Source organism: Paroedura picta, chromosome 4 (genome assembly GCF_049243985.1).
Source record: "Paroedura picta isolate Pp20150507F chromosome 4, Ppicta_v3.0, whole genome shotgun sequence".
Classification (NCBI taxonomy): domain Eukaryota; kingdom Metazoa; phylum Chordata; class Lepidosauria; order Squamata; family Gekkonidae; genus Paroedura; species Paroedura picta.
In genome coordinates, this window is record NC_135372.1 from 116,998,217 (window position 1) to 117,016,830 (window position 18,614).

The following is an 18,614-nucleotide window of genomic DNA, read 5'->3' on the forward strand; positions in this document are numbered from 1 at the left end:
ACCCAGAATTGGATGCCTCTTAATTTCTTGGATTTAGGACCCCATGACACACAAAAACTCCATCTTGTCTGGATTCAGTTTCAATTTTACTGGTCCACATCCTGCCTCTTACTGACTCCAAGTAGCCAGCTTGGTGTAGTGGTTAGGAGTGCAGACTTCTAATCTGGCGAGCTGGGTTTGAATACGCACTCCCCCACATGCAGCCAGCTGGGTGACCTTGGGCTCACCACGGCACTGATAAGACTGTTCTGACCGAGTAGAAAAATATCAGGGCTCTCTCAGCCTCAACCACCTCACAGGGTGTTTGTTGTGGGTAGTGGAAAGGGAAGGTGACTGTAAGCCGCTTTGAGCTTCCTTCGGGTAGAGAAAAGCGGCATATAAGAACCAGCTCTTCTAGCAATCTAGCTCAACTGCCTCCCCCGGCACAGAATGCGTGAAGATGACACTTCACTAAAAAACTCCTGATGACCTTTCCCAGCAGCTTCATATAGATGTTAAAGCATATAGGAAACAGAACTGACCTTGAGGAATTCCACATGAAAGCTCCCAGGGTACCAAACAAAAGTCCCTCATAGCTACTTCCTGGAGCCTACCTCCCAGGAAGACAGTATCTTCAGCTCCCAGTCCCCAAAGGCATTCAACAGGATACCCTAGTCAATGGTTCCAAAAGCCGCAGAGAGATCAAGAACCAACGAGTGTGCAATGCTCCCACTATTCTCCTGATAACGGTCATCTATCAGGGCGACCAAGTCAAACCCCTGCCTGAAACCAGACTGAAATGGCACTCTGTTTTTTCTAGACATGATTGCAATTGAGTAGCCACCGCCTTCTCCAGCACCTTGCCCCAAAAGAGAATACTAGCCACTGGGTGGTAATTAATTTCTCTAGATCCATGGATATCCCTTTGAGAAGGGATACACCACAATTTGCTTTAGTGCCACAGACAAGGTGGTATTATCAATCCTTGGATCCACTCAGCTATACCCCATCAGCTAGCTTTTATTAGCCAAGTTGGACAGGGATCAAGGAGACAAGTAATTGGCCAAACCCCTGCAGGCAGCTTGTCAACTTCCTAAGCTGGCAATTACTGAAATGGGTCCAGTTTGACAGGACCACACAGTGCTCCATATAACTACATGGGGACCACTTCAGCTGTGGAGTCAAACTCCATGCAAATGTGAGTGACTTTGCCACAAATTTATAATACCAAGCTTCTGAAGGTGACATAGACATATCCTTATGATTCAATGACAACAGCCTTTTAACCACCCAGAACAGCTCTGCTGGATGGCTACTTGAGAACGTAAGCCTTCTTTAATGTCACTGCCACACGGTTGGCATAATGTGTTCTTACAAATGTTCTGTCAGATTCACACTGGGATTTATGCCACTTGTAATCTAGCCCTCTTGCTTCATCACACAGAGGTCTTCACTATACCAGGTTGCCTTATGAGTTGTGCAGGGTCGCTAAGCACACTTGGGTGTGATTGTGTCAATAGCTCAACTCACCTGATGATTCCAAAGTGAGACCAGAGCCTTGACAGGAGCACCAACCACGTCAATTGGAAACACCCCCAGAGCCATCAGGAATCTATATCTATAGAACTCCGTAAGTCTCCAAGGGTGGACCCTCTCAACAGTCTTTCACCCCTGCAGTGAAGAACAGACACCATAAACCCAAACTTTACTAGAAAATGATCCGTCCATGAAAATGGACTCGCTACCCTACACATTCCACAGAATAAATAAAAATTAACAGTTCAGGAGGCATTGCTACAAAGTAAATATGGTCATAGCTCCTGTCAGTGAAATATCAAGCAGTTTTCATTGCATTACTTGTACATATTACACTATTTCTGTAGCCTTACTTTATTTATATATTGTACTTTTTCTACAACATTTATTAATTTTGTAATCTGGCTTTCATTTCATTGTTTGTATATAAGTTTTTTAATTGCACTGTTTGCTATATATTGTTCCTATTCCATTGTTTTTAATTCTGTGATCTGCCTTGAATCTCAACAAGAAAGACGGCTGACAAATGAAACGAAAAACAAACAAAACTGAATTGGGAGGGGATGGCAGAACAGAGTGGATTTTTAAAAACATTTCTTCATATGCACTGTGATTTTCCTTTGCTTTGATGAAATGTTGTGTACTATCTTAAGGTGCTATTATAGAAAGATGGGATAGAAGCTTCCTAAAAGAAATAGTTTTAACTGCTACACAACCATTTTACTAATAATAGCAGACAGACATGCATTAATTTATTGGTTAGATATGGAACAGAAAGCTAATATTTTAGTGCAACAGTTATCTTTTAAAAATATTATTTCATGTAATAATTTGGTATGTTGATTGGTGATGAATTGTAGTCTGAAATAATTGTTTATGACATAGGAAATGTACAGTCAAGATGTACCCTATTGCCCACCATAGACTTTTAAATACATTGCTAATACCTTTTTGGAAGGAATGGGTAACTGTCTCCCCCTGCCCCCATTGTGATTCACCCCTCTTTTCGCATTCACAGTTCTCACGTCTGCAGCTGATATAGGAAACACAGCTACTCCGTGGCTTATTATGACAGCTGTACTCCCATAGCAGATAAAAGTACTGACTGTAATTTTTACTCTCTACTGATGTCTGGATCCTGACCTGGATAGTCCAATCTTGTCAAACCTTGGAAGCTAAGTAGAGGTGATCCTGGCTAGTATTTCTAGGGGAGAAATACTCCAAGGAAAACTAGCAGAGGAAAGCAATGGCAAACCATCTCTGAATGGCTCTTGCCTTGAAAACCCACAAGGTCGCCATAAGTCAACTGTACCCTGATGGCACTTTCCATCACCACCACTGATGTCTGGCGGAGTGGCTAACTGCAAACTGGAATATGCAGCAAGAAAATACAAGACCATTGCCATGGATCAGAAATGTTCTAGTGTGCAGAGTGACCTGCATTAGTTAATTCCTGCTCTACCTTGCTCGTGTTTTAGATAATACAAATGATTTACAGTGATTGTATTCAATTATATTTAACAGCCTTTCTTAATTAATGTTACCTGAAGTAATGTTATGTCAAGAAATTCCTCAATCTTAGAAAAAGCACTTTTCCATATGAGAGCCCTACCCACCTGGGCTTTCCTTTATTCTTCTGCAGGCCTGTATACCAGTCTGTTTCACAAAGATTACTACACAGAAAGCTCACCTCCCAGACTCCACTCTGAAGCTCTAATCACTAAGCTATACTGGCTTTCATTCACTGGCTCCTGTTGAACAGCAGTGAGCAGCTGGGCTTAACATATATGGTACCATGTTGCCAGCAGTTTCTACTGGGGTGGACCCTAAGGAGCCCCCCATCAAAGGCCAAAACCTTATCCAAAGCTTTACTGAAATCAAGATAAACTATGTCCACAGCATTCCCCTGATCCTGCAAGGTAGTCACTTTCTCGAAAAAAGAGATAAGATTAGTCTGACATGAGTTGTTCTTGCGAAACCCATGATGAGTCTTAGAAATCACAGCTCTCACTTCCAGCTGCTCAAGGACCGTTTGATTATTTGTTCCAAAATTTTGCCAGCTACAGATGTCAAGCTGATGGGTCGATAATTACCCGGATCCTCTTTTTTCCCTTTCTTGAAGATGGGGACATTTGCCCACCTCCAATCGTCTGACACCTCACCTGTTCTCCAAGAAGTGTCAAAAATAATGGACAGCCATTCAGAGATGATATCTGCAAGTTCTTTTAGTACCCTTGAATGCAGTTCATCTGGCCCAGAAGACTTTGCTTCATTTAAAGAAACTAGATGTTTGTGGACTGCTCCAACAGTGATCCTAGGCCACCATTCCCGTTCCTCGTGTTGTGTTACGTTTTTTCCACACTGATCACTATTTCCCTCACAAGAGAAGTCCGAGGAGAAATAGGAGTTAAGCAGTTCAGCCCTCTCTTCAACATCTGTTATAATTTCACTTGTCCTCGCAGTGGTCCTATGGTGTCCCTATTCTTTTTCTTGCTTGAAATATAACTAAAGAAGCCTTTTTTGTTATGTTTAGCATTTCTTACTAGCCTAAGCTCATACTGAGCTTTAGCTTTTCTAACACTCCCCCTACAATTATTGGTTATTTGTTTATACTCATCCTTGGTAATAAGGCCTTCCTTCCATTTCCTAAATGACTCTTTTTTATTCTTCAAATCTTTTGACAACTGCTTATGTAGCCAATTTGGCTTCCTTAGGTTCCTTCCATCTTTTCTTCTCAAGAGAATTGTTTCTGATTGAGCCTTCAGTATTTCACTTTTAAGAAACTCCCAGCCCTCTTGGACTCCCATCTCTTTAAGTCTTTCTGACCACGGAACTCTACGCAACATACCTTTAAGTCTGTGAAAATCAGCTTTCCTGAAGTCCGGTCTACACATACTACTACGTAAAGGTGGTAAGTAATAGATTTATTTTACAAAATCCCTTTGTGTTTCATCGTGAAGTCTTTGTCAGGGGAAATCAGAACATTCACTATCAATGTTATCAATAACTAACTATTCTCCCTGATGAAGCCTACAAAGCAAAATGTGTAGGGACTTTGTCAAACTGGTTTAAAAAATCTCACCTCAAACTGTCATTTACTTTGATTCTCACAGGTTACTGGTTCTTATGAATCTATCCAAATGATGTTAATAACCCACAAAATTCAATCACTAGCACCATATTGTTTCTATGACGACATGCTGATTAATTTTTATTTATTTATTTATTTTATTCACATAAACTGACATAAAAGTAAGTTATGGCTTATATTTAAGACTGAGAGGGATCCAATGTCTACTGAATTACTGCGAATATCATTGCAAGTTGCATAACAGACAAGTTGGATTGAAAGGTGAGATCAATAGCAGACAACTGAAAATGCAATTTTTCTTGCAATTATTCAAAATATTCCAAAATATTCCTTTAAAAACATAACTCTTACAATACATACATGCTGTGTAAACTACTCACTTTTTCCTCCAATCTAAGCCCACATTGTGTTACTGCAATCAACATATCTATGTATGTTTATTAGAGAGCATGCCAAGAGCCCTAGATCATAAGACAACTGGCCAGTCCAATATTTTTAAAAAAATATTTTCTTTACTCTAAGTGCTGAGTTAATGTTTAAGTTCTCAGAACATAAAATGTATTCTTAATGAGGAAAAATCATTAAACACAGTATGAAACTTTTCAGAAAGTCTAGCCTTGTTATGAGTTTGCCAGCAACAAAGCACCTGCTAATTTCTCCCTTTGTGTATACACCCTTTACTTCCAAAGATGTCTAGTTTGTAGAAGTGTCACAAAAATCATCCTGCTGGTTTATCACTTTTATGTTGTTATAAAGCCATGAACAAAAGATGTGTACAGAGAAACTTAAGAACAAATTCTAAGCAATAATAGCGATGCCAAAAGACGTTTACTATAGGGCAAGATGGCTAAACCCTTCTGTTGGGTTTGCCCAATACAAATTTGCTCTATACATGAAGGTTGTATTAAAAGATATTATTCCTTATATCATTATTTTTGGTTGTGGCCAAAAGACTTCTATTCTAATAATTTAGAAACATTTATGCCTGTATCAATGTACTATGATATTCCATAGGATAACTACACAACATAATGAAGATGTACTTCCACTCTTTCATGTTAATTTCACTGCCAAACCCCAAGAGTTATCACAGCAGATCAGAGCTTCACAGTGACAGAGCTTCACTGTGACTGAACAGCTGTGTAAATAAATATTAGTATTTTGCATATTTAACAGCCACAGTGCTCTGGGCACTGTAGGGTTTACAGACACTTCATAAATAAATGCTATAAAATAGAAAGGGAAGAATAACTGCTAACAAAAGGCATAGAAATTACAAGGCCATGGATTTCCAGAGTAGTGGGGGAGATAATTAAAAAAAAGGGGGGGGTTCATAGAATCATAGATTCATAGAATAATAGAGTAGGAAGGGACCTCATGGGTCATCTAGTCCAACCCCCTGGACTATGCAGGACATTCACTTCCCAATCATTCATCTACTGTAACCTGCCACCCCTTTGCCTTCTCAGAATCAGCCTCTCCACCAGATAACCATCCAGACTCTATTTAAAAATTTCTAAAGATGGAGAACCAACCACCTCCCGAGGAAGCCTGTTCCACTGAGAAACCACTCTGTTAGGAACTTCTTCTGGATGTTTAGATGGAATTTCTTTTGAATTAATTTCATCCCATTTGTTCTGGTCTGTCCCTCTGGAGCAAGAGAGAACAATTCTGCTCCATCCTCCATATGGCACCCTTTTAAATACTTGAAGATGGTTATCAGATCCCCTCTCAGTCGTCTCCTCTCTAGGCTAAACAAACCAAACTCCCCCAACCTTTCTTCATATGTCTTGGTTTCCAAACCCCTCACCATCTTTGTTGCCCTCCTCTGGACATCCCTCTTCAACTGGGGTGCCCAAAACTGAAGACAGTATTCCAAGTGAGACCGAACCAGAGCAGAGTAAAGCAGTACCATCATCTCCCGTGATCTGGACACGATACTCCGTTTGATACAGCCCAATATCCCATTTGCCTTTTTATCCACTGAGTCACACTGCTGACTCATGTTCAATGTATGGTCTACTAAGACTCCTAAATCCTTTTTGCACATGCTACTGCCAAGACAAGTCTCCCCATATTATATTGGTGTATTTGGTTTTTCCTAACCTAAATGCCGAACTTTACATTTGTCCCTATTGAACTTCATTTTATTCAGTTTAGCCCACTTTTCGAGCTTATCAATGGAGTCACCAACACAGACATGGGATACTATTCTAAAAGCCTTGCATAGATTTACAAAGATGAGTGAATCATACAGTGTGAGATGACAGCAGATATTACATTCCTTATTCCCTTTCTGCTTCCCTCTCACTTTTAATTGTGTTAAAATCCGAATGAGGAAGATGAACAGCCTCAAAGTAATGCAGCAACACTACACCCACAATAACATTAAATTGTCTCATATCAATTCACTTCATGCTATGTAAACACACAGGGGAGCTATAGCCAATTTAACTTCACTGTTCATATACAGAAGGTGCCACAGGTAGGTATGCAGTAGACATCACAGTATACAAAAATACACCCCTTGCAGGGAAGGCCTTAATAATGGTAATGACTCTAGCAATGACTCTTTGGATATATGTGAGCTAATCACAGTTGGTCCATGTACCATATAAATTCAGCTTTGGATGACAAAAAGAAGGTAAAGAGCTTGGGTACCAAAAATTACCAGCAAGCCCCACTCTATCACAAGGATGTACATCAATTGTGGAATACATGACACAGCTAGTTCATACCAGCCTTTCTAGAACCAAACAATATCACCCTAATTTTACATTCTGCAATCCAGTTCAGTACTGAAGACCCATATATTTATGAATATGCATTAAGCATGGTAAGCTGAAATAATGCAAATGGGACCATCTAAACATCCGGACCATCTAAACATCAAATTCCATCTAAACATCTGGAAGAAGTTCCTGACAGAGCGGTTTCTCAGTGGAACAGGCTTCCTTGGGAGGTGGTGGGTTCTCCATCTTTGGAGATTTTTAAACAGAGGCTGGATAGCCATCTGACAGAGAGGCTGATTCTGTGAAGGCAAAGGGGTGGCAGGTTACAGTAGCTGAGCAATAGGGTTGTGAGTGTCCTGCATAGTGCAGGGGGTTGGACTAGATGACCCATGAGGTCCCTTCCAACTCTATTATTCTATGATTCTATGACCATTCGGAATATTCTGTATCATTACACTGCCAACATTTCAACCAGTGTTAGGGGGAGATGTGATACTTCACTGTCAGTAATAGAGAAATTGAGAAGTTAGGTGAGAGACAAAAAAAATTAGATCTTTGCTGAAAGCAGAAGCAGCATAGAAATTAATTACAGAAATTAAAAGCTCTTGATATTTGCTGAAGGAGGTACTATATTTTGGTACATATTTTATGTATTATGCCAAGGTATTCATAGATATTCAAAGGATCGGGACTACAATCCTAGGATTACAGGGTGATCATTCTCCAATAAAATAGAATATACTTTCTGGTCCCCATTCCTAAACCCATAGCTGAAATCTCTCTCTCTCTCATGACAGCCCCTGTTAGCATTTATAGCCACAAAGATAGAGTTGTCTATTATTTATCAATTGTAAAAATCAATGTTTTGCAATTTAAAATAATGAATTATAACCTACTAAATATGAGTTTAAGGAGAAAAAGATGGAGGAAAGACAATGTAGTTCCTCACTACACCAACTGAAAATCTGTATTAGACTTTGATCCCTAAAAGCTTATAGATTTAATACATTTTAATGTTGCATTAAAACTGTAACATTAAGTTCAACCATGTATAACAAAACAAAATCAGATTCCAGTGGCACCTTTAAGACCAACAAAGATTTGTTCAAGATGTGAGCTTTCAAGTGCAAGCACTCTTCCTCAGAATAAATCTTTGTTGGTCTGAAAGGTGCCACTGGACTCTGATTTTGTTTTGTTGTCCTGCCTCAGACCAACATGACCAACCCACTTGAATTCAACCATGTATGTTATACTATAAACTAGAACTTACTGAAGCTATACAAAAACCCGGAGTCCATTTAAGTTTGTACCTACTGCTTCAGTCACTCCATCCAGCCACCTCATTCTCTGTCGTCCCCTTCTTCTTTTGCCCTCAATCGCTCCCAGCATTAGGCTCTTCTCCAGGGAATCCTTCCTTCACATGAGGTGGCCAAAGTATTTGAGTTTCATCTTCAGGATCTGGCCTTCTAAGGAGCAGGCAGGGCTGATCTCCTCTAGCACTGACTGGTTTGTTCGCCTTGCAGTCCAAGGGACTCGCAAGAGTCTTCTCCAGCACCAGAGTTCAAAAGCCTCAATTCTTTGACACTCGGCCTTCCTTATGGTCCAACTTTTGCAGCCATACATTGCAACTGGGAAGACCATAGCCTTGATTAAACGCATTTTTGTTGGCAGGGTGATGTCTCTGCTTTTTAGGATGCTTTCTAGAGTTGCCATAGCTTTCCTCCCCAGGAGCAAGCGTCTTTTAATTTCTTTGCTGCAGTCCCCATCTGCAGTGATCTTGGAGCCCAGGAAAATAAAATCTGTCACTATCTCCATTTCTTCCCCATCTATTTGCCAGGAATTGAGAGGGCAATCTTGATCCCAATTTGTGATTCCTCTAATCCCGCCTTTCTCATGATACGCTCCGCATACAAGTTAAATAGGCAAGGCGACAGTATACAGCCTTGCCGAAAGGCTGTATACTGTCTTAGACTGTATCTTAGACTGTTGTCTTAGACTGGTCAATTAGTTGCAGCCACTCCTGGAGAAGGTGGAACTGGGTACAGTCAGAAATTCATTGCTAACATCCAGGTTAGAATACTGTAATGCACTCTATGAGGAGCTATCTTTGAAGATGATCCACAAAGGTCAGTAGGTCCAGGAAACAGAAACCAGAAGACAGGAACCCAAAAGCTGCCAGAACATGACAAGAGCAGCACAACAACAAGAATGTAACACATATCTTGTACCAATTACAGGACAAAAGTGGGCCCCAGGACAAAAATGTTGCTGTGGACGTTTAAAGCTCTAAACAGTTTGGGTCCAAAATATATGCAACTCTTTTCATTTATGCATGCAGATCTGCTCCCACACAATTCAGTAGTGCACCTGGTCCCCCAATGAAATGCCCCCAGGGAACACAGACAACAGTGGAGAGGTTCCACCACATGTGGGGAGGCGGCAGGTTTTTGTTTGTTTTTTTGCAGGAAAGTGGGATTGCACAGCACTGCAAAGCAAACCCCTTCCCGTTCTCAACAGGGTGAGGAGGAACCAAGCCCAACTCTTCTCATTCACATGGGCCTGCCGCAGGACAGGTCCCACTGGCCCTCATGGTGGGCAAAGGGAACACAGATTCTCCCACATTTCCTTAGCCTGGGGCAAATGAGGGACTGATCCACAGCAGACCCTGGAGGAGATTGGAATGGTGGTGACATCATGTGTACCTGGGGATTATCCCTGCATCCATACTGACTTTGCTCTGGCCTTTTCTGCCCGTGTGGAATCAGCCTAACTAGAGAACCCTCACTTGTGGAGGTATATCTGATGGGGACCCACATAAAGGCTTTTTCAGTGGCCATTTTAAGACTTTAGAAACTATAAACACATGAAACTACCTTATACTGAATCAGACCCTTGGTCCATCCAAGTCAATGTTATTTATTCCAAGAGCTAAGTAGCTCTTCAAGGTCTCAGGCAGAGGTTTTTCACATCACCTACTGCCAAATCTTTTAACTGGAGACACCAGGATTTTTAAAAAATCAAAATGCCTTCCCAAGGTGACAGAACTCCTGCTTTCATTCAAGATAGTATATGAAACAGATATTGTTAAAAATATGATTCCACAACTGGCTAGTGGTCTTAGATTTTAAGAGACACAGCAGTCCTGTTCTGGTTTGCCATAGACAAATGGTTTCACCTCAACCCCCTTTGGCATACTTTTGTTGAAAGTAATAAGCTGGACTGTTACATTGAAAGGAGTATAATAACATACTTTGTTAACATTAAGTATCTGGACAAAACCAAGCAGCTGGCTCATTTTATAATTTGAACAATGTTAACACTAAGCTAAACATAGGCCTAAAAAGTTAACCAAAAGAAGAATGCTACTCCTTGGCCAAGGAACAATTCCTTCCCTGCATGCAGAATGCCCAGCATGCATATTTTGCATCTCTCTTTCTTTACTATCTATGTAATACAATTTCATCTAAGTCCAAGATTTTCCTCACAGTAGCAGTATTGGTCATACTTAGTTTCCAGGATACTTCATAAAAAAAAATTATGAGCACTGACTGATGAAGCAGTTCCACCTTTCAAATACTAATTTACTGGTGAACAAGACTATAACAGATACTAGTCCAATCTTTGCAGTCTAGTTATTTGAGGAGCATTTACTGCTTTCAGATCATCTCTTTGAAGGAAGAGAAGCATGTAAAATTTAAATTTAAATGCAAACACAGTTCAAGGCTCCAATTTTCTTCACTAAATTTAATGCAGGGTAACCCTGCAAATTAAAATTTTAAAACAGAAGACAGTATGAAAGATTACAAGAATACAGACACAGAATAAGCAGAACAATTAGATATGATCTCAGATCTCCCCACCACTACTTAAAGCCCCAAATACTCATCTGGAGTTATAAGCCAGAGTTACTTCAATGTCATTATCAGAAAATTATTATACCAATGAATTGCTTTAAAATGGGTACTAACCATGGACATACTTACATATTCTGTTAATTTTAAGAGTTGTTTTTAGCACATGTTGTTTTACATTTTTGTTTTATTACACAAGCAAATATTTAATATGCAAGCTACCAGTAAGTGTTATAAACAAAAAAACACTTATGGGTTCTGATCCTTTTTGATCACAGGGTCATCCAAGGACAATGTTTTTCCCTCAGGTTGTCCAAGGACTGCTCATGGGAACAACTCCCAAGATCAAAGTTACAAGTGCTATCAATCCACATGCTTGACGGTATTCTAACTGCCCTCCAGAGTTTGTCAGACTCCAAAGGGCTTCTTAGGATACAGGTTTTGGATCTGAAACATTTAATATATTAAACAAAATATTAACATAACAGCTGAAAGATCCATATCAGTGATGCTACTCCACTTCAGGACCACCTAAACAACTGGTCAATATAACATGCCAAGTGCTGTGTAGTTCTATATACTTTTCCTAACATCAAACAGGAGACTGCAAAAAAATAAGCAGAGTCCATGGCTACAAAAAATACATAGTATTACTCCAGCCAAACCCAATTATAAAAATGGAATGATTCCGGGTCTATTTAATAATTCTCATGGGTGAACAATGCAAAAGGTCACAGCATGAATAAATCAGAAGTAGTCTTTGGAGTTCTGAAAGCAGCATAAGGCCTCCTTCCACAGACCATTTCGGGCATCCTGAGAAGGGATCAGCCCTACTGTCAACTGGGTACCAGATTATTTAGCACAGGACTGGAAAACAAAAAAGAATAGCCTGAAAGGTTATTCAGCAGGGCTTACACTCAGGAAAGCATTTTGAAGTTTTCAACCTAAATCGAACATTGCCCAGTATAATCCTGAGCAAATCCCACCCTCCTCGATCGGGGGGGGGGGGGGGAATAAGTTCTCCAATGAGGCAGCATCCTTCCCAAATAGCTTAACCAGTGCATCATTTTGAAAGGGGACGTGGCTTGTGCTGTGCCTTAAAGCTGCCTGGAGCACCCCTTTAGAATGAACAACAAGAACCCTCCAGCCAGGCCCTGATGCGGGGACCACCAAGGTCTGGCCTAACACGTTACAGGACACCCCCCCCCCGCCCCCTCCAAAGCCCTGGCACCCTCTGGCACTCACCCTCCTCCCTTGCCTGCCTCGGGAGTGCCAGGCCGGCCTGGGCCCTGGCACTCCCCTCCCCCCACGCCCCGCGACCCACGCCCCTCGCCAGCCTCTCCAGCCGGGAGCTCCCGGACTCCGCCTCACCGCTGCGCCAAGAGGCCCCGCTGCAGCCCCAGGCCCACTCGCCGCGGGGCGACCCGGACCAGCCCCGGCCCCCCCGCCCCCCTCGCCGGCGCAGCCCACCCCACCCCGCGGCCCCGCCTCGCCTCCACACCCAGGCACGCTCTCGGGGGGCGGCAGGGAGGCAGGCGGAACCGGACCCGCGCGCTCACCTGGCGGCGGCGGCGCTGCTCCCCTTCCAGGCGCCCGGCAGCGCCTCACGGCGGGCAAGCCCCGGCCGCCCAGGCGCGGGAAAGCAACCCCGCTGCGGGCTGGCGAAGGGCGAGGGGAGGGAGGGAGGGAAGGAGGGGGAGAGGAGGGGGCGGCAAGGCAAGCCCCAACGTCCAGGGCACCGACCCTCAGCCCGGCCGCGGCTCCGCCTCCTCGGGGAGGCCACGTGACGCGCCGGCTGCGCGCGTCGCTTTGGACACCGGGAGCGTGCCTCCGGTTTGGAAGTGGGCAAGCGGGCGCGCGCGCCTCCCCGGCAGCTCCCCCCCCCTTCCCTTCCCCGCTTCCGCGCTCGCTTTGCCCGGCAGAAAGGGGCTCGGGGATAGGTGGGCGCGAGCTCTTTTCTGCAAGGAGGGGGGGGGGTCGGAGTGTGCGTGTGTGAGTGTGTGAGGAAACGGGCTCTCTTTTCCGCCACCCCTCCTGCTTCTTGACGCACAGAAAGGGTGTATGTGTGGGTGTGCGGCTCACGTACGCGGGCTTGTGCCCCCTTCCCTCCTGCCAGCCGTGCCAGTGGTGAAGCCGCTTCTCCCCTCCCTCCACAGAAGCCGTCTGAAGACCCGGGGAGAGTTTGCAGCGTTGGGCAGGCGACTCCCACTCCCTCCGCAGGCCTCAGCCACACTTGTACAGGATCTCTTCTCCCCTCGCCCCTAAAAAGAAACGCACGCTATGTCACCCTAAGGCTCATCATACCGCCCCAGTGTCTGTCAGTTTGCCCTCCGTGAAAGAGGTGGTATTCCTGCTAGCTTTTCTGCATGAATAACAGGGCAGTGCTGGCCATTTCTTTGAATGCAATTTCTGAAAACGACAAAACTGCAAACCATCAGTGGTGCCAGTGCATTACTCTAATGTGTACGTTGTTATTTCGTTTTTTAAAAATCGTCTTGATGTGCCAGGCGTTGCTGCAGTCCTTTGGCTATTGCTTGTGCAAACAAAACTGTGCTAAGTACGTTTCTGCTCATGCCTGGCTGGATCCAAGCCTCCCATCCTCCCTGCATCTAGGAATAAGCCCCCTTGATTTCTACAAGAGTTTGTTTTGAATGACACGCAGGGGATCAGATTGTCTCATTGATATGTTTTGGATTGATATGGATGCTTTAGGATGATCCTGCATTGAACAGGGGGTTGGATTAGATGTCCTGTATGGCCCCTTCCAACTGCTATGATCCTCTGATCTTCTCTGCCCTCAAGCCTACAGCCATAATGGGCCCCGAAGCTCTCCATTTGTGCATGGTACTTCCCCTATCCTTTTTTGTTTGTTTGTTTTACTTCTTTGGGTCAGCTGTTGACTAGAAACAGAATGCTAAACTGGCCTTTGATCAGAGTTAATCAATTAATTATGACATTCTGGCCATATCCCGATCCCACCATGCCAGCATGTTTGCTTGTTTTTAAAATGTTTCAAGTCTGTCTTGCTTACATTAATACACTATCAGTGCAATCTTAGAGTTACACCTGTGTAAACCCATAGACTTCAATGGATTCAGAAAAATGTAACTCTGTTTAGAATTCATTGTATATACATCAAGTTCTGCCCAGCTCAATATACTTTGTAACTGTTAGACTATGGAAGATCTGCAGTATGCATGACTGACAAGCATATGAAGAATATCCTACAGGAGTCATAAGAGGAGGTCTGTATTTAGCATAGTTAGATTACAAACTTTCTGATATTTTTCCAAATACTCTCCAGAGTCCTGATTGGCTCAGTTGAAGATTCCCCACTCCTTTGAGCCCATTTTCTCCCTGCTTGCCTCCAGAACAGAACAACAAACAGAATGACTATTATTTTGTCTCAATTATTTTGTAGAGTGTTTAAAAAAAAAACAGTTTTTTTTTTAAAGATTCAGGTTTTTCTGCAAACCTGGGGCTTTTCTCAGGTTTGCAAAAAGTCCTGTCTTGTCTGTTCGTGGCTCCAGTCTCCAGATTTAAGTAACAACAGATGGGACTGCATTGAGAATTATATGTGCTGGTGATTAAGATGTTCATGGATGACCTCGGGGGCAACTTTTCAATCTAACCAACTTTCTGCACTTTTTGAGGAATTTTTGAGCCCTGGGTGGTAGCAATATTTTTATACATACAGAATTGTAATGCTTGCCAGTCTTCTGGCAGAGCAAAATTGATATCGTATCATATGATAACTGGACAGGCTGCAGACCTGGTTTATAATACTGATTATTGTACTGCATTTCGAAGTGTCCATGATAGTTCCTTCCTTCATTATTTTTAAACAGTCTGAGATTGCAGAGAGGAAATGAAATCAGAAAGTATTCAGTTAAAACTCAGATTATATTAGCATGGGCAAGAAAACTTGGACTCTTACATTATTTGGCTTGTTACTTATTAGCAGAACAAAGTTTGAATCCCATGGTACTTTTAAGATCAACAACGTTTTATTCAAGCTTTTGTGTGTATGCACACTTCTTCAGAGACATTACACGAAAGCTTTTATATATATATTAAATAAAACATTGTTGGTTTTAAAGGTGCCCCTGGACTCAAACGTTGTTCTGCTGCTTCAGACCAACACAGCTACCTGCCTGAAAGCAAGGCATTTGATAAAATGATTTCCAGCTTGGGTGCTCATCTGTGACCAATTAAAACAAAGAGAAAATGGTGTGACTGGAAAAAGGAAATGAGATGAGGAAATTATGAATTAAAGGATCAGCTGCAATACTGCTGTTGACCACGGCATCATACTGCTGAGAAAATGTACTACGGCTTTCACTGTACAGGAACACAGTACTGCACAGTGTGAATACTGATATAGTGTGGAGCTTTAATACCACTTCAAGCTGAACACAGAACAGTGAGGCCTCACAATACATTTTCTTAGTTTGGAAAGGTCTCTCTCTCCTCTCAAGTGAATAAACTCCCACATTTCATCTTGCATGAAAGCAAAAATCTTCTTGTAGTACAAAATCAAATCTTTGATCTATTTTGTTGATTAATTAGGAAGAGCTCTATAACTTGATTCTTTATGCACAGCCACCCATCTGTACTATCCCCACTCAACACAAAAATAGCCATTGAAAATGAGGGAAATGTCACCATTCATCAGTGGCGAACTACTTATCTGTTGAAAGGCAAGTAATATTGTGTACATGCCCAGATCAGCCACCTCCCCTCAAGTCAGCCCACTTTTTTGAACCTAGACTATATTCATATTCTTCAGCAATTTATTCACAAGGCACTCTCAATCACTGGATCAGTATAACTAATTTTCTCACTTGATAATTTCTTCCATCAATATCTGAGAGAAGGAGGCAGGATATAGCCCAGTCACGTCAGATCCTGGAAGCAAAACAGAGCCAGTGCTTGGAAGGGTGACCAACAAGGAAGGATCTGCAGAAGGCCATGGCAAACCACCTCTGCTTCTCACATACTTTGCTGTGGTCACCTATGTCATCTGTGACTTGATGGAACACATAAATTGCACCCTTCTAATAGTAAAAATAATAATAATAATAATGAGCCTCTTGTGGCGCAGAGTGGTAAGGCAGCTGCCTGAAAGCTTTGCCCATGAGGTTGGGAGTTCAATCCCAGCAGCCGGCTCAAGGTTGACTCAGCCTTCCATCCTTCCGAGGTCTGGAAAATGAGTACCCAGCTTGCTGGGGGGTAAACGGTCATGACTGGGGAAGGCACTGGCAAACCACCCCATATTGAGTCTGCCATGAAAACGCTAGAGGGCGTCACCCCAAGGGTCAGACATGACCTGGTGCTTGCACAGGGGATACCTTTACCTTTAATAGTAAAATGAATCTAACATCTACTTTCTGCACTAAATGTTGAATTAAAATATGCATTGGTCACTAAAAGCAATCTAGACAGCTCAGCACATTAAATTATTATTAATTAATTAATTAAATATAAAATACAAAGCTAAACCTACAACTGATTAACAAGGATCAAAGCAGCAGAATATTTAAAGGCAGTTTAAGAGCATGAATAAAACAACATGGGTAGCTGTTGTAATCCCAAATTCTGGTGTTGAGTATTGGGTCCTAGGGAGCATTTAAAGGTATAATTTCTGGAACTATTACCCTCTAGTTTTGATGGGATTAATAACTGAGCCAACAGCACTATGGGTAGAGAAAGTGCAGAGGAGTTTGTATAGATTTGAGGAAAGTTCATGTTCACATGGGCATGTTTGTAGAGAACATGTACAATAGGTTACATGTGGTAACACAGTAACAAGGCACAGCAGCTGTAAAAGGTCACTATTTTAAGAACAGTAAAAGAATGAATAATGATAAATGGGGTAAAACATATAAACAAAATACTAAACCTTAATGTGCCATGTGATGTTTATTTTCCTTCCCTGGGTTAACAGTTCTATGTGGGGTCTCTCCCCTCTCAGTTCACTGTATATACTCCATGTATTTTTGCCAGTACAGAGAATGGTTCTTTACTTTCCAGTAGTCTTGACTTTATGCCCTGTTTTTTTTCTGAATAAATATCTGTCTTGTTTAACTTGCTGAGTTTTGCCTTGAAGATTGAGAAACTATGCCCATCTGCATGTAACATCAGCTTGGTTGTTTCAACACCACTTAAATACTATTTTTGGAAAGCTCTTGGCTTTCCCAAAGATAAGAGGCACACACAGTTTAATGGCTCAGCCTCTGCTGTGTTAGCCACATGCCAACTCATATAGTTTTTACAAAAAATTCTCAGCCTCCCATATTTTCAAGCCTAACATTCACCAGGTCCAGAGAAGTCACAGATGTACCTTGTAAAGATCTACACATCAGCCAGCTGATCAAATGGTGGCTGGCCCCTTTAGATTTAGGCAGGCACTGACAGCTGACCCTTTTGACAGACAGCTGTTTGACAATAAGTTCTTGGGAAGCTCTACCCTGGGGGCAAGGAAAGGGAGAGACCAGGTAGATATTGCATAGAAGTCACTACTGGACATGCTCCCATTGGATAGAGGGAGGTCACTGGCCTGCTAGGACCTTGATGGAAGAGGACAGACAGTCTGGCTCCCTGTTCAGGACTGAGTGGAGTGAGAGGAGAGGAAGAATAGGGTGGCATCCCACTCCTGCCCCCCTCTGTCTGAGGCCAAACAGGATCCCGGCGTATGCTGCAGGACCTGGGATCCCAAAAAACAAAGTGTTTAGCCAGTATTTCTCCTGTTTTATATGTGAAACTATATCTCGTGCATTGACCTAAATATAAAATAGCAAAGCAGCTTCAACAAGATTATTGATTTTTTTTTTAAAGCAAAAGAACTAGTTTTGAGGAAAGGCTCTGCTAAGTACAGGCGTATAACAATTTGGAGTGTGTAGCTCAAAATCGGCCCATGTGTTTTCAAATCTTAGATCAGTGCCCCTGGGCAGAGCATTTTATTTAAGAAAAGAGAGATTGGGAACATTCTGTCATTGCACACTACTAATGCCGCAATTCATTCCAATGGTGTACTTACGATTAATTGGTTTCAGGATTACAGCTGTAACAATCCAAAAACTGAACAGCATGCAAGGCATACTTTATAAGTAATACAAAAGAAAACTGTCTTTATTTCAGCATTTTTGTCATTGGTGGGGAAAATGTGTGGATACAGTTGTTTTCTTTACAATTAAAGTCACCGTTGTGATTACAATACATTTTTGTATTTGCCATTTTCAAATAAGAAATAATGCTGTACAATAAACATAACCTCTTTACATTTGTATTTATGAACTCTGTTCCGTTAATGTTATGTAACTTGTGTTTTGGTTTACTAATTTGCATTTTACCTTCTGGTGGAATTAAACATTTTGGTTTCTGGCAGCAAATTATGCATATGTGGTCAACACATTTGATCAGTGA

At 42.1% G+C, this 18,614-nt stretch overlaps 1 protein-coding gene across 2 annotated transcripts in view; it reads right to left on the reverse strand.

Annotated features, from left to right (window-relative positions):
- Positions 1–12,973, reverse strand: part of NCOA6 (nuclear receptor coactivator 6) — a 55,277-nt gene extending 42,304 nt beyond the window's left edge. The window contains exon 1 of one of the 2 annotated variants that reach the window (XM_077335330.1): positions 12,749–12,973. The gene's annotated coding sequence lies outside the window, so the exon portion shown is untranslated. The remainder of the gene's footprint in view (positions 1–12,748) is intronic. The other variant, XM_077335329.1, reaches the window with a different exon arrangement.
- Positions 12,974–18,614: the final 5,641 nt, after the last annotated feature.